Source organism: Ovis aries, chromosome 26, assembly GCF_016772045.2.
Source record: "Ovis aries strain OAR_USU_Benz2616 breed Rambouillet chromosome 26, ARS-UI_Ramb_v3.0, whole genome shotgun sequence".
NCBI lineage: Eukaryota > Metazoa > Chordata > Mammalia > Artiodactyla > Bovidae > Ovis > Ovis aries.
In genome coordinates this window covers 7252096-7266433 of record NC_056079.1, presented here as the reverse complement: position 1 = coordinate 7266433, position 14338 = coordinate 7252096, and the positions used below count along the sequence as shown (strand labels likewise).

Below are 14338 nucleotides of genomic sequence, written 5' to 3'. Positions count from 1 at the left end.
TTGGGAAAGATTGAAGGTGGGAGGAGAAGGGGACGACAGAGGATGAGATGGTTGGATGGCATCATTGACTCAAAGGACATGAATCTGGGTAAACTCTGGGAGTTGATGATGTACAGGGAGGCCTGGCATGCTGTGGTCCATGGGGTCGCAAAGAATTGGACATGACTGAGCAACTGAACTGACCTGACGGGTGAGATGAAGAATAGCACAGATATAGACAGTGCCCTCCAACGTGGAAGCCGTGAGGGAGAGCAGAAAAATGACAGCAGCTAGGCAGGGGGCCTAAAAAGCATTTTCTTCTACTTTGGATAGTTTTCTCTGTACACAGTTGCCTAAGCTAATAGGAATACTACAGGAGAGAGAGACAGAGGAAGGCTTAACATGAGGAGACGTGTTCCTAGACAAAGATGAATTCAAGGCCCTGCAGAGTTACTGGCTTTGCAGAGGATGAGGAGAAGCACTTTATTCATTTTGTATATAAAATGCTGTTTGTCCAATGGATGCAAGATTGAGAAAATGGTTTGAAATTAGCATGGAAATAAATTGGCATGTGATAAATGGACCTGTGGTGAGCACTGATAAAGAAAAAATTATTCTCACACTTGTTAAAACATATAGGAAGGAAGTTATTCTTCAGGACTTGATCAGGGTCGAGCCAAGTTGTTCCTAAACTAAGCAGTGAGGGATCTGTAAGTCCTGATAAGAAGTGACTGTGGTTTCCCCAAAGCTCAGAGATACTGCCCTGAGAAGAACATTCCAAATCCTACTATTGCATTAGACTTGGCAACAAACTGTCATCATTTCTCTAGCTTGGTTATTTACTGAGTGTATATCCTTTGCATACTCTGACCACCTACCACACACACATACATGTACCCCCTTCCAGAGCCAGAATTCAATTGTGGTCCAAAATCAGTACCAAAGGAGATAAGTAGTTGAGTAACTGAATTTATAAATAAAAGAATGCATAGAATTTATGCTTTTGCTATTTAAAAAAATCCTTGAATAGGTTTTAATCATAAAGGGGAATTTAACAGCTCAAAGGTTAGTGAAAATGCAAAATGAAATTTTTGTGTTTTCAGACACAGTACTTCTGGTTAAATAATTCAGCTTTACTTTACTCAACATTGTTTCATAGCAACAAATTCCCCTCCCTGACACTTTGGTAAATAATCTGGAATCTTTTAGACATAGAAGGACATAAAGAACAAGAAATTCGTCTTAAATTAATTGCAACATACAAAACAGGTATGCCTTAACATTAGCAAATTCTTTGGGGAAAAAACAAATTTGAGAATCTTATAATTAATATGCTCATCTCTTAAAAATTATAATCTCTAGCATGTAGACTCAAAAAAAGGAGAAATCTTGGTTATAAATAGCATGCCTAGAACAGTTCTTTGGCACATAGGAGTCATTCAATAAAAGTTTTTAAAAGCATAAAATTTTTCCCTTCTTTGCTATTTATTTAAAATATCTTATTAGGGACAAGCAGCTGCTTAGTATACCAGCCTTCTTCCTTTGTGCTTCACCTTTCTAAGTACTGTCTTCTTAACACAGAGAAGCTTTGCACAACACATTTTATTATCTACATTTATAAATGGGAAACCACAGGCTTGGGATATTATTAATATCATTTTCCACACTTATTAAAAACTTACTATAAACAAACACTGGCCTACTTACCAAAACCCGAAGAAATCTGCAGGCTTTGCCAAATAACGCTGGGGTAAGGGAGATCATTCCTGGCTGCAAGCTACTCTCTGTAGTATGTATATAGGAATATTTGAATAGGGTGTGTGCTCAGTCCCTTCAGTCGTGTCCCACACTTTGTGATCCACTGGCCGGTTACCTGCCAGGCTCCTCTGTCCATGGGATTCTCCAGGCAAGAATGCTGGAGTGGGTTGCCATGACCTCCTCCTTAGGATCTTCCCAACCCAGGGACTGAACTCATGTCTCCTGTGTCCCCTGCATTGCAGGTGGATTCTTTACCACTGAGCCACCGGGGAAGCCCTATTTGAATAGTAAGGTTTAGTTTTTTGGCATTTCTTTAGTAGTCAGTAAATGCATTCACTATTTATGGCTTCACATGAACTACCTGTTGCTATTTTTGCAGTCATATCTGGAAAAGGATTGGAATTAATATTTTGCAATCTTTTCACCATCCTAAGGGGAAAAAAGTCCATTTCATTTGAGAACAAAAGACAAGCAAGAGGTTTTCAGTGTTCAGTGCAAGGATCTGTGTACAGAGTATCATGTCCATTGCACTGGTAATGCAGACATGTCAGATGGTCTACGCTGCCATGAGAAAGTTGTCTTAAAAATAACGTGATTAAAACTGAATGTTTGAAATATTTTCTAAGAGTCTAACTTAGATTTTAATGAAACAAATATTTGACTTTTTATTTAATTCATATATTTGGTAAACTAGAAAAGTAATTTTTTTTTATTTTTTTTAATTTTAGTTTTTTATTTTTTAAATTTTAAAATCTTTAATTCTTACATGCATTCCCAAACATGAACCCCCCTCCCACCTCCCTCCCCATAACAACTTTCTGGGTCATCCCCATGCACCAGCCCCAAGCATGCTGCATCCTGCGTCAGACATAGACTGGCGATTCAATTCACATGATAGTATACATGTTAGAATGTCATTCTCCCAAATCATCCCACCCTCTCCCTCTCCCTCTGAGTCCAAAAGTCCGTTATACACATCTGTGTCTCTTTCCCTGTCTTGCATACAGGGTCGTCATTGCCATCTTCCTAAATTCCATATATATGTGTTAGTATACTGTATTGGTGTTTTTCTTTCTGGCTTACTTCACTCTGTATAATCGGCTCCAGTTTCATCCATCTCATCAGAACTGATTCAAATGAATTCTTTTTAACAGCTGAGTAATACTCCATTGTGTATATGTACCACAGCTTTCTTATCCATTCATCTGCTGATGGACATCTAGGTTGTTTCCATGTCCTGGCTATTATAAACAGTGCTGCAATGAACATTGGGGTACATGTGTCTCTTTCAATTCTGGTTTCCTCGGTGTGTATGCCCAGAAGTGGGATTGCTGGGTCATAAGGTAGTTCTATTTGCAATTTTTTAAGGAATCTCCACACCGTTCTCCATAGTGGCTGTACTAGTTTGCATTCCCACCAACAGTGTAGGAGGGTTCCCTTTTCTCCACACCCTCTCCAGCATTTATTGCTTGCAGATTTTTGGATCGCAGCCATTCTGACTGGTGTGAAGTGGTACCTCATTGTGGTTTTGATTTGCATTTCTCTAATAATGAGTGATGTTGAGCATCTTTTCATGTGTTTGTTAGCCATCCGTATGTCTTCTTTGGAGAAATGTCTATTTAGTTCTTTGGCCCATTTTTTGATTGGGTCGTTTATTTTTCTGGAATTGAGCTGCATAAGTTGCTTGTATATTTTTGAGATTAGTTGTTTGTCAGTTGCTTCATTTGCTATTATTTTCTCCCATTCAGAAGGCTGTCTTTTCACCTTGCTTATAGTTTCCTTTGTTGTGCAGAAGCTTTTAATTTTAATTAGATCCCATTTGTTTATTTTTGCTTTTATTTCCAGAATTCTGGGAGGTGGATCATAGAGGATCCTGCTGTGATTTATGTCTGAGAGTGTTTTGCCTATGTTCTCCTCTAGGAGTTTTATAGTTTCTGATCTTACATTTAGATCTTTAATCCATTTTGAGTTTATTTTTGTGTGCGGTGTTAGAAAGTGATCTAGTTTCATTCTTTTACAGGTTTTTGACCAGTTTTCCCAGCACCACTTGTTAAAGAGATTGTCTTTACTCCATTGTATATTCTTGCCTCCTTTGTCAAAGATAAGGTGTCCATATGTGTGTGGATTTATCTCTGGGCTTTCTATTTTGTTCCATTGATCTATATGTCTGTCTTTGTGCCAGTACCATACTGTCTTGATGACTGTGGCTTTGTAGTAGAGCCTGAAGTCAGGCAAGTTGATTCCTCCAGTTATATGCTACTTACAAGAGACCCACCTCAAAACAAGGGACACATACAGACTGAAAGTGAAGGGCTGGAAAAAGATATACCACGCGAATAGAGACCAAAAGAAAGCAGGAGTGGCAATACTCATATCCGATAAAATAGACTTTAAAACAAAGGCTGTGAAAAGAGACAAAGAAGGCCACTACATAATGATCAAAGGAACAATCCAAGAAGAAGATATAACAATTATAAATATATATGCACCCAATATAGGAGCACCACAATATGTAAGACAAATGCTAACAAGTATGAAAGGGGAAATCAACAATAACACAATAATAGTGGGAGACTTTAATACCCCACTCACACCTATGGACAGATCAACTAAACAGAAAATTAACAAAGAAACGCAAACTTTAAATGATACATTAGATCAGTTAGACCTAATTGATATCTATAGGACATTTCACCCCAAAACAACGAATTTCACCTTTTTTTCAAGTGCTCATGGAACCTTCTCCAGGATAGATCACATCCTGGGCCATAAATCTAAACTTGATAAATTCAAGAAAATCGAAATCATTCCAAGCATCTTTTCTGACCATAATGCATTAAGATTAGATCTCAATTACAGGAGAAAAACTATTAAAAATTCCAACATATGGAGGTTGAACAACACACTTCTGAATAACCAACAAATCACAGAAGAAATCAAAAAGAAATCAAAATATGCATAGAAACTAATGAAAATGAAAACACAACAACCCAAAACCTGTGGGACACTATAAAAGCAGTGCTAAGAGGAAAGTTCATAGCAATACAGGCATACCTCAAGAAACAAGAAAAAAGTCAAATAAATAACCTAACTCTACAACTAAAGCAACTAGAAAAGGAAGAGTTGGAGAACCCCAGAGTTAGTAGAAGGAAAGAAATCTTAAAAATTAGGGCAGAAATAAATGCAAAAGAAACAAAAGAGACCATAGCAAAAATCAACAAAGCCAAAAGCTGGTTCTTTGAAAGGATAAATAAAATTGACAAACCATTAGCCAGACTCATCAAGAAGCAAAGAGAGAAAAATCAAATCAATAAAATTAGAAATGAAAATGGAGAGATCACAACAGACAACACAGAAATACAAAGGATCATAAGAGACTACTATCAGCAGTTGTATGCCAATAAAATGGACAACGTGGAAGAAATGGACAAATTCTTAGAAAAGTACAATTTTCCAAAACTGAACCAGGAAGAAATAGAAAATCTTAACAGACCCATCACAAGCACGGAAATTAATTTTTATTTTTTAAAAAAATCTTATGCTACTTGTAATGGATTTTAAAGAATCCATTCTTTATTATTGAAGAAGGAAATGGCAACGCATTCCAGTATTCTTGCCTGGAAAACTCCATGGACAGAGGAACCTGGCAGGCTACAGTCCATGGAGTTTCAACAGAGTTGGACATGACTGAGCAGACACACATGCATTCTTTTTATGACACTATTTTTCAGCACTTAAAAAGGTCAGAGGATTAGGCAAAAGTTAAAACTTCCAATTAGCAACTTCCAATATTAAACTCAAATTTAAATACCTACATCAGGGTTACCTATCTGTGGCACATCAGCTTGGTGTAGACATGGATGATGGGTGACCCATGGGTGAGAAAATCCTGACCCTGACACCTTCACTGAGACATTAGGTAACATGATTTGCTAAGGTTATATAAGAACATCTACAAACTTTTATTCCTTAGAAGGATGCCATTTGATTTTCCAGAATTATTTGTGATTTTTACCAAAGGATGATTTTAAAAGTGATTTATATAACTATGTATTGGACAATTTCTCAAATCTGAACCCTCTCCAGGATGCCACTTAGCCCAAATTTTGTTTTTAAAGCCTTTAAATAATTAGAACATACTGTTACAATTTATAAATTTGACCACAATGGGTGGTTACCTGAAGGAAACAGAGTGACCCACAGGTTCATATGTCCTAATAAATGCCATAATTAGATAAGAAAGATTGCATAAGCAAGTTCCTTTGCTATTTTAGGGGCAGAATAAATAACTTCAGTAACCGATTATTCTAGAGCTTCCCAGATGGCACTTGTCATAAAGAACCCACCTGCCACTGCAGGAGACATAAGAGACTCCAGTTTGATCCCTGAGTTGGGAAGATCCCCTGGAGGAAGGCATGGCAACCCCCTCTTCTATTCTTGCTTGGAGAATTCCATGGACAGAGGAACCTGGCGGGCTACAGTCCATGGGGTCTCAAAGAGTTGGACACGACTGAAACAACTTAGCAATGCACCATGCAAGCACTTATTTAACTGATTCGATTATACGCTATTTTCAAAGAAGAAAGGAAGAAAACCGAATAATAGGGTAAAGCTCTTTATCTTGATAACTGCTTTATGTTGCTATTTTGGTCTCATAGGACAAACAGATGATGTATATGATTACTAATATGACAAATAATTCCTTTCCAGACGTTTTAGTTGGTTTCTTATTAAACTGATAATTTAATCACATCATCCTCCCTTTGCTTTATCTTATGAATTTGTCCATGAAAACATACGCTTATCTCAAATATAAAATTTTACTTGAGCCAGACTTTTAAAAATGACATATGGACAGTTTAAGAAAAAATATATATATGTCCCTTATTTTCTAGTTTGAACATTAAGTAATTTTTCTCCCTCTCTTCCCAATATAGATATATTAAACAACTAATCAGATTTGCCTATGATCCTTTTATGGTCACTTCATGAAAATCCAGTAGTATGGTCAAACCTTTCTTTGATGGACTCTTGCCATTCTTTTGATTCTGATTGTGAATATTTGATAAGAGTATATGCTTTTAGCTGAAAGGAAATTTTCCATAATTATGTGCATTTCCCCATGAATTTTTAACTTCATAAAATTATTAAATGAATGGCTACTTTATATACAGCATAGTAATTAAGATTGTTGCTCAAAGGGACTGTAGTTTTATTAACAGCTAATTTCTACTCACTGGCAAATCTAGGACCACTACCAACAATCCTAGATGAATGCTACGGCTTTCACCTCTCATTGACTCTCTGGAATCACTCAGGTCTTGGAGGAAGGGCAACCTACATGCACTTGCGTCTTCTTCCTACCTCTGAACAACTCCTAGTGATCACAGAGCAGCAAGAGGAAAACTAGTTTTTACCAACTATGTGTATATAGTTGATCAGAACCTACTTTCAATATCATCTCAGGTGTTCACTTCATGTTATGATCCTTATGTTACAGAGAATTGTAGAGTGTGGATAAAATCCCAAAGCTCTTTCTCATCATGTCACTTCTAGAATCAGAGATCTTGCTTCATCTGGCTCTTGGCAGAGTAAGAAGGAAGTGTGTTTTGGCTGTAGGAATTACCAAAGAAGGAGTTTATGCTTGGTTGTATCTCTGCTTTCAACACTGCACTCTCAGCTTTTATTGCCACAGCATCTCAAAATCTTCCAATAACTGTCACATGGGTTATTGTTTGCAAGTGTATACTTGCTGATGATACAAAAGGAGTAATCAGAGTAATCTGCTAATTGATCCCTCCAAGACAGAATGCAAAATTGGATTCATTCTTAGATTATATTAGGCTTTCCATTACAGTTGAATATCCATTTGTAAGACACTATTTTAAGACATACAAAATCCCTTTGGAAAATAAAAGGAATATATTAATATTCAAGAAAATGACCTCAGCATTCTGGAAAACACTGGTGAACATAAAGACTCAAGAAAGCATTGACAAAGGACCAGCTTTTCATATGGATAGAACTTCTGCTTGAAGGAATTTAGTGTTTCCTTGGTTCAGAACTCATTCTAGGTTGCTGGGGCCTCTTTTACTTCTTGAAAATAAACTATCAATGTGAATGTGCCATGGTTAGCAGGCAATATCTATTCTCAAGATTTTGTTCTTCCTGGATTCACAGAAAGCACTATAATGCTTAACAACTCAGTACCTAGGTCACTGCTCATTGAGAACAAAATTGCAGAAGGCAGATCTAAAGAAGTTCTGGCACAATACTCAGAGTTACAGTTTGAGACTCAGTTTATCTAAAACTGTAGTCTCTGTACTGTGCTTCTGCTCACCAAAGATGGTAAAATGACAAGTAATCCCACTCCCAACTATGAAATGTATAATATACATTCATATTAAAGGTCTGTTTGAATCATCACAAAAACTCCATGGGGAAGATATCATTATTGGCATTTATGGAGTAAAATGAGGTTCAGAGGAATAAAATCTGATGTTACTCAATTAAAATAAAGTCTGTAGACTATACTACAAAGCTACAATCATCAAGACAATATGGTACTAGAACAAAAACAGAAGTACAGACCAATGGAAAAAAATAGAAAGCCCAGAGATAAACCCACACACCTATGGGCACCTTATCTGTGACAAAGGAGGCAAGAATATACAGTGGGTAAAAGATAGTGTCTTCAGTGAGTGGTGCTGGAAGATCTGGACAACTACATGTACAAAAATGAAATTAGAACACTTACCTAACACCATGCACAAAGATAAACCCAAATGGACTAAAGACCTAAATGTAGGACCAGAAAATAAAAAACTCCTTTAGAAGAAAACATAGGCAGAACACTGTATAACATAAATCATAGCAACATCCTTTATGACCCACATCTTAGAATAATGTAAATAAAAACAAAAAAAAAGTAAGTGGGACCTAATTAAATTTAAAAGCTTTTGAAAAGAAAAGGAAAATGTAAACAAGGTGAAAAGACTACCCTCAGAATGGGAGAAAAGAATACTAAATGAAACAACTGACAAAGAATTAATTTCCAAAATATACAAGCAGTTCATACAACTCAATAATGAAAAACAAGCAACCCAATCAGAAAGTTGGCAAAAGACCTAAACAGACATTTCACCAAAGAAAACAGATAGATGGCTAATAAGCACATGAAGAAATGATCAACATCACTCATTACTCAGTTCAGTTCAGTCGCTCAGTCGTGTCCGACTCCTTGCAACCCCATGAATCGAAGCACGCCAGGCCTCCCTGTCCATCACCAACTCCTGGAGTTCATTCAGACTCACGTCCATTGAGTCAGTGATGCCATCCAGCCATCTCATCCTCTGTCTTCCCCTTCTCCTCCTGCCCCCAATCCCTCCCAGCATCACAGTCTTTTCCAATGAGTCAACTCTTCACATGAGGTGGCCAAAGTACTGGAGTTTCAGCTTCAGCATCATTCCCTCCAGAGAACACCCAGGGCTGATCTCCTCTAGAATGGACTGGTTGGATCTCCTTGCAGTCCAAGGGACTCTCAAGAGTCTTCTCCAACACCACAGTTCAAAAGCATCAATTCTTCGGCACTCAGCCTTCTTCACAGTCCAACTTTCGCATCCATACATGACTACTGGAAAAACCATAGCCTTGACTAGATGGACCTTTGTTGGCAAAGTAATGTCTCTGCTTTTCAATATGCTATCTAGGTCGGTCATAACTTTTCTTCCAAGGAGTAAGCGTCTTTTAATTTCATGGCTGCAGTCACCATCTGTGGTGATTTTGGAGCCCCCCAAAATAAAGTCTGACACTGTTTCCACTGTTTCCCCATCTATTTGCCATGAAGTGATCAGACCTGATGCCATGATCTTCGTTTTCTGAATGTTGAGCTTTAAGCCAACTTTTTCACTCTCCTCTTTCACTTTCATCAAGAGGCTTTTTAGTTCCTCTTCACTTTCTGCCATAAGGGTGGTGTCATCTGAATATCTGAGGTTATTGATATTTCTCCCGGCGATCTTGATTCCAGCTTGTGCTTCTTCCAGTCCACCGTTTCTCATGATGTACTCTGCATATAAGTTAATTAAGCAGGGTGACAATGTACAGCCTTGATGTACTCCTTTTCCTATTTGGAACCAGTCTGTTGTTCCATGTCCAGTTCTAACTGTTGCTTCCTGACCTGCATATAGGTATCTCAAGAGGCAGGTCAGGTGGTCTGTATTCCCATCTCTTTCAGAATTTTCCACAGTTTGTTGTGATCCACATAGTCAAAGGCTTTGGCATAGCCAATAAAGCAGAAATAGATGTTTTTCTGGAACTCTCTTGCTTTTTTTGATGATCCAGTGGATGTTGACAATTTGGTCTCTGGTTCCTCTGCCTTTTCTAAAACCAGTCTGAACATCTGGAAGTTCACAGTTCACATATTGCTGAAGCCTGGCTTGGAGAATTTTGAGCATTACTTTACTAGCATGTGAGATGAGTGCAATTGTGCTGTAGTTTGAGCATTCTTTGGCATTGCCTTTCTTTGGGATTGGAATGAAAACTGACCTTTTCCAGTCCTATGGCCACTGCTGAGTTTTCCAAATTTGCTGGCATATTGAGTGTAGCACTTTCACAGCATCATCTTTCAGGATTTGAAATAGCTCAACTGGAATTCCATCACCTCCACTAGCTTTGTTCGTAGCGATGCTTTCAAAGGCCCACTTGACTTCACATTCCAGGATGTCTGGCTCTAGATGAGTGATCACACTATCGTGATTATCTTGGTTGTGAAGATCTTTTTTGTAAAGTTCTTCTGTGTATTCTTACCACCTCTTCTTAATATCTTCTGCTTCTGTTAGGTCTATACCATTTCTGTCCTTTATCGAGCCCATCTTTGCATGAAATGTTCCCTTGGTATCTCTAATTTTTTTGAAGAGATCTCTAGTCTTTCCCATTCTGTTCTTTTCCTCTATTTCTTTGCACTGATCACTGAGGAAGGCTTTCTTATCTTTTCTTGCTATTCTTTGGAACTCTGCCTTCAGATGCTTATATCTTTTCTTTTCTCCTTTGCTTTTTTCTTCTCTTCTTTTCACAGCTATTTGTAAGGCCTTCCTAGACAGCCATTTTGCTTTTTTGCATTTCTTTTCCATGGGGATGGTCTTGATCCCTGTCTCCTGTACTGCATCACCAACCTCAGTCCATAGTTCATCAGGCACTCTATCTATGAGATCTAGGCCCTTAAATCTATTTCTCACTTCCACTGTATAATCATAAGGGATTTGATTTAGGTCATACCTGAATGGTCTAGTGGTTTTCCCTACTTTCTTCAATTTAAGTCTGAATTTGGCAATAAGGAGCTCATGATCTGAGTCACTCATTATTAGAGAAAAGCAAATCAAAACTACAATGAAATATCACTTCACACTGGTTCGAATGGCCATCATCAAAAAATCCACAAACAATAAATTCTGGAGAGGGTATGGAGAAAAGGGAATGCTCTTGCACTGTTGGTGTGAATGTAAATTGATATAGTCACTATGGAAAACAGTATGGAGATTCTTTAAAAAAAAAAAAAAACCTAAGAATAAAACCACTGTATGACCCAGCAATACCACTTCTAGGCATATACCCTGAAGAAACCAAAACTGAAAAAGATACATGTACCCCAGTGTTCATTACAGCACTATTTATAATAGCTAGGACATGAAAGCAACCTAGATGTTCACTGACAGATGACTGGATAAAGAAGCTGTGTTACATATACACAGTGGAATACTACTCAGCCAAAAAAAGGAACACATTTGAGGCAGTTCTAATGAGGTGGATGAACCTAGAACCTATTATACAGAATGAAGTAAGTCAGAAAAACAAATACCATATATTAATGCATATATATGAAATCTAGAAAGATGGTACTGATGAACCTATTTGCAGAACAGCAGCGGAGATGCAGACATAGGGAACTGACTGATGGGCAGTGGTAGGGGAGAGGCAGGGGAGAGTAAGCTGAATGGAGAGAGCAGCATGGAGGCATATACTAACATATGTAAAGAGGTAGCCAATGGAAATTTACTGTATGACTCAGGGAACTCAAACTGGGGCTCTGTAATAGCTCAGAGAGGTAGGAAAGGGCAGGAGGTGGGAGGGAGATTCAAGAAGGAAGGGACATATGTACACCTATGGTTAACTTATGTTGATGTATGACAGAAAGCAAACCAACATTGTGAATCAGTCATCAATCAATTAACTATATATATATATGTATATATATTATTATTTTTTAACTTACAATAAAAAAAGGTCTGCAGCCAACATGAATACCTGGATCTTTTGATACTACAGCTTATTTTTCTTCCTTGCAAATATGGTAACTAAAATCTAGTGGGAATAAGTAAGTAAATTACTCAGTTTCAAGCTTTTTTATAACATTTGCCTGTGATAGCTTCTGCTTTTGCCAATGGTTTTTTGATCTTATAAAGTTATATTATTTATTAAGGGGCTCTAGTCCCAAAAGTGGATTTGTTTTAAATCAAATAGTATATCAAAGGCATAGTCTGTGCAGCTATAAGAAGAGTGAAATAAATGAAAGGCTGAAATGAGAGCAAATACTATAGCCTTCCAACATGCTTAGAGATGATTACTATTACATTTTTATTCAGATAATAAAGGTTTACATTTAAAATTTAAATTTTAAGATATAGAAATATTTTTGTTGTTGTTTAGTCCCTAAATCATGTCTGACTCTTTGTGACCCCACAGACTCTAGCCCCCAGACTCCTCTGACCATGAGATTTCCCAAGCAAGAATACTGGAGTGGATTGTCATTTTCTGCTTCAGGGAATCTTCCTGACTCAGGGATTGAACTCATGTCTCTTGCATTGCAGGCATATTCTTTATCACTGAGCCATCTGGGAAGCCATAGAAATATATAAAGAACATAATAATTAACTTAATCGTACAACTTGAAGAAGATAACTTTTTTGCCACATATATTTTACTCTTGAGAACACATACACACATGCATGCAATCTGTCTAGATATATTGTTTTCTGAAATAAAAATTGTACATATATGTACATATATGAACAATGTGTATAGGGGTATATTATATATAAGCTGTGTTTTCTCCATTTTCATAGACTGTATTATGAGCCTCTCTTCACATCTAGATTACATATTCATATCATCAGTTTATAGTGACATTACTTTCTGTGCTAGTTTCTTTTTGTATTGTACGTTACTCAATCAATTCCTAATTATTGTATGTAAAGCTGTTTTTTATATTCACTATCATAGACAGCCTCATGATAAATATGTACATATTTCTGGCATAATTGTATTATCACTCCTGTTAGATAGGGAATTTAATTCCAAAGTGCATTTGCTGTCTAAAATGGAGCTTGTTTTAAAGGCCTTTTAAGTTGAAATAGCACATTTTCCTTGAATAGCTATACAAATTTATACTCTCACCAGGACTGAAAGGGATGCTAGTTTCCTTCATTTCTGCTGTCACCAAGTACAATGAATTGTATTTACTCTCTGTGAATATGCAGTTCAAGTACTTTGTGCATTTTTCTTTTGAAGTATCTGCTTATATTTTCTTAATATGTTCATATAATATTTTAAGAATATTAGCCCTTTTCTATCTGTCGTGTATTGCCAATGATTTTTCTACTTTATCATCTGTCTTTTTTTTACAGCGTTTTCTACCATAAAAATAGTTTACATTTTGTTTTCCTATTCACTTTTAGAAAGACCTTTTTTCAATCTAAGAGTATAAATAGGGTAACTTTTATTTTCTAGTATCTTTTTCATTTTTTATACTGCATTTTCTCTGTTGTGAGTTTACATGCTTATGTTTTCTTCTGTTTCTGTATTGGGTAATCAGTTATTTTCTCTTACAGATGTAATTATTTTTAGAGTTATTTTCCTTTTTAAATTTTAAAGTACAAAAGTGATTTGCCATGAAACTTCACATAATACTTAATTGAAAGCCCACTTCACCAACATCCTTCTCAAGCAATAGTTTGGTGTGTACCTTTCACCGTGTCACACAATGTTGGTATTGTATTGCAGCTCCTTTTGGTAAAGAGAACATTCCTGCCTGTTTCTTGTGAGACTCAAGTGATCAGGTTAGGTCACAACCTGGCTTTGATTCCAGCTGAGTCATGGGGGAAAGTACCCCAGGGCCCAGGGACCCACCAGTCACACAGTCTCACATTACTCTGGGTGTTCAAGGGCTAGTCATGCAAACAGGCAAACAGAACCCCACCCATGACATGTTCCTCCAGGTGGCAGTGACACAGATACACCCATGTATTTTACCATCTTTCTCTTCAGTGAAAGTGAAGCCGCTCAGTCGTGTCCGACTCTTTGTGACCCCATGGACTGTAGCCTACCAGGCTCCTCTGTCCATGGGATTTTCCAGGCAATAGTCCTGGAGTGGATTGCTATTTCCTTCTCCAGGGGATCTTCCCAACCCAAGGATCGAGCCCAGGTCTCCCGCATTGTAGACAGATGCTTTACCATCTGAGCCACCAGGAGAGTCTTCTCTTCGGTAGTAATCCTTTAAGATTCTGAGATGTTGATGATTCTTGGATCTTGTGTCTCATGTGACATTTTC

At 37.3% G+C, this 14338-nt stretch overlaps 1 protein-coding gene and 1 long non-coding RNA gene across 4 annotated transcripts in view; one reads left to right on the top strand and one right to left on the bottom strand.

The window, feature by feature from the left end:
- VEGFC (vascular endothelial growth factor C) overlaps window positions 1-14338 on the top strand; it is a 100334-nt gene that overhangs the window by 45900 nt on the left and 40096 nt on the right. The gene's annotated exons all lie outside the window — the stretch shown is intronic.
- LOC132658721 (uncharacterized) overlaps window positions 1-14338 on the bottom strand; it is a 44209-nt gene that overhangs the window by 28407 nt on the left and 1464 nt on the right. The window contains exon 2 of the long non-coding RNA XR_009598703.1: window positions 1-14338. This exon is cut by the window's left edge and continues 28407 nt beyond it. This is a non-coding gene — a long non-coding RNA (uncharacterized LOC132658721).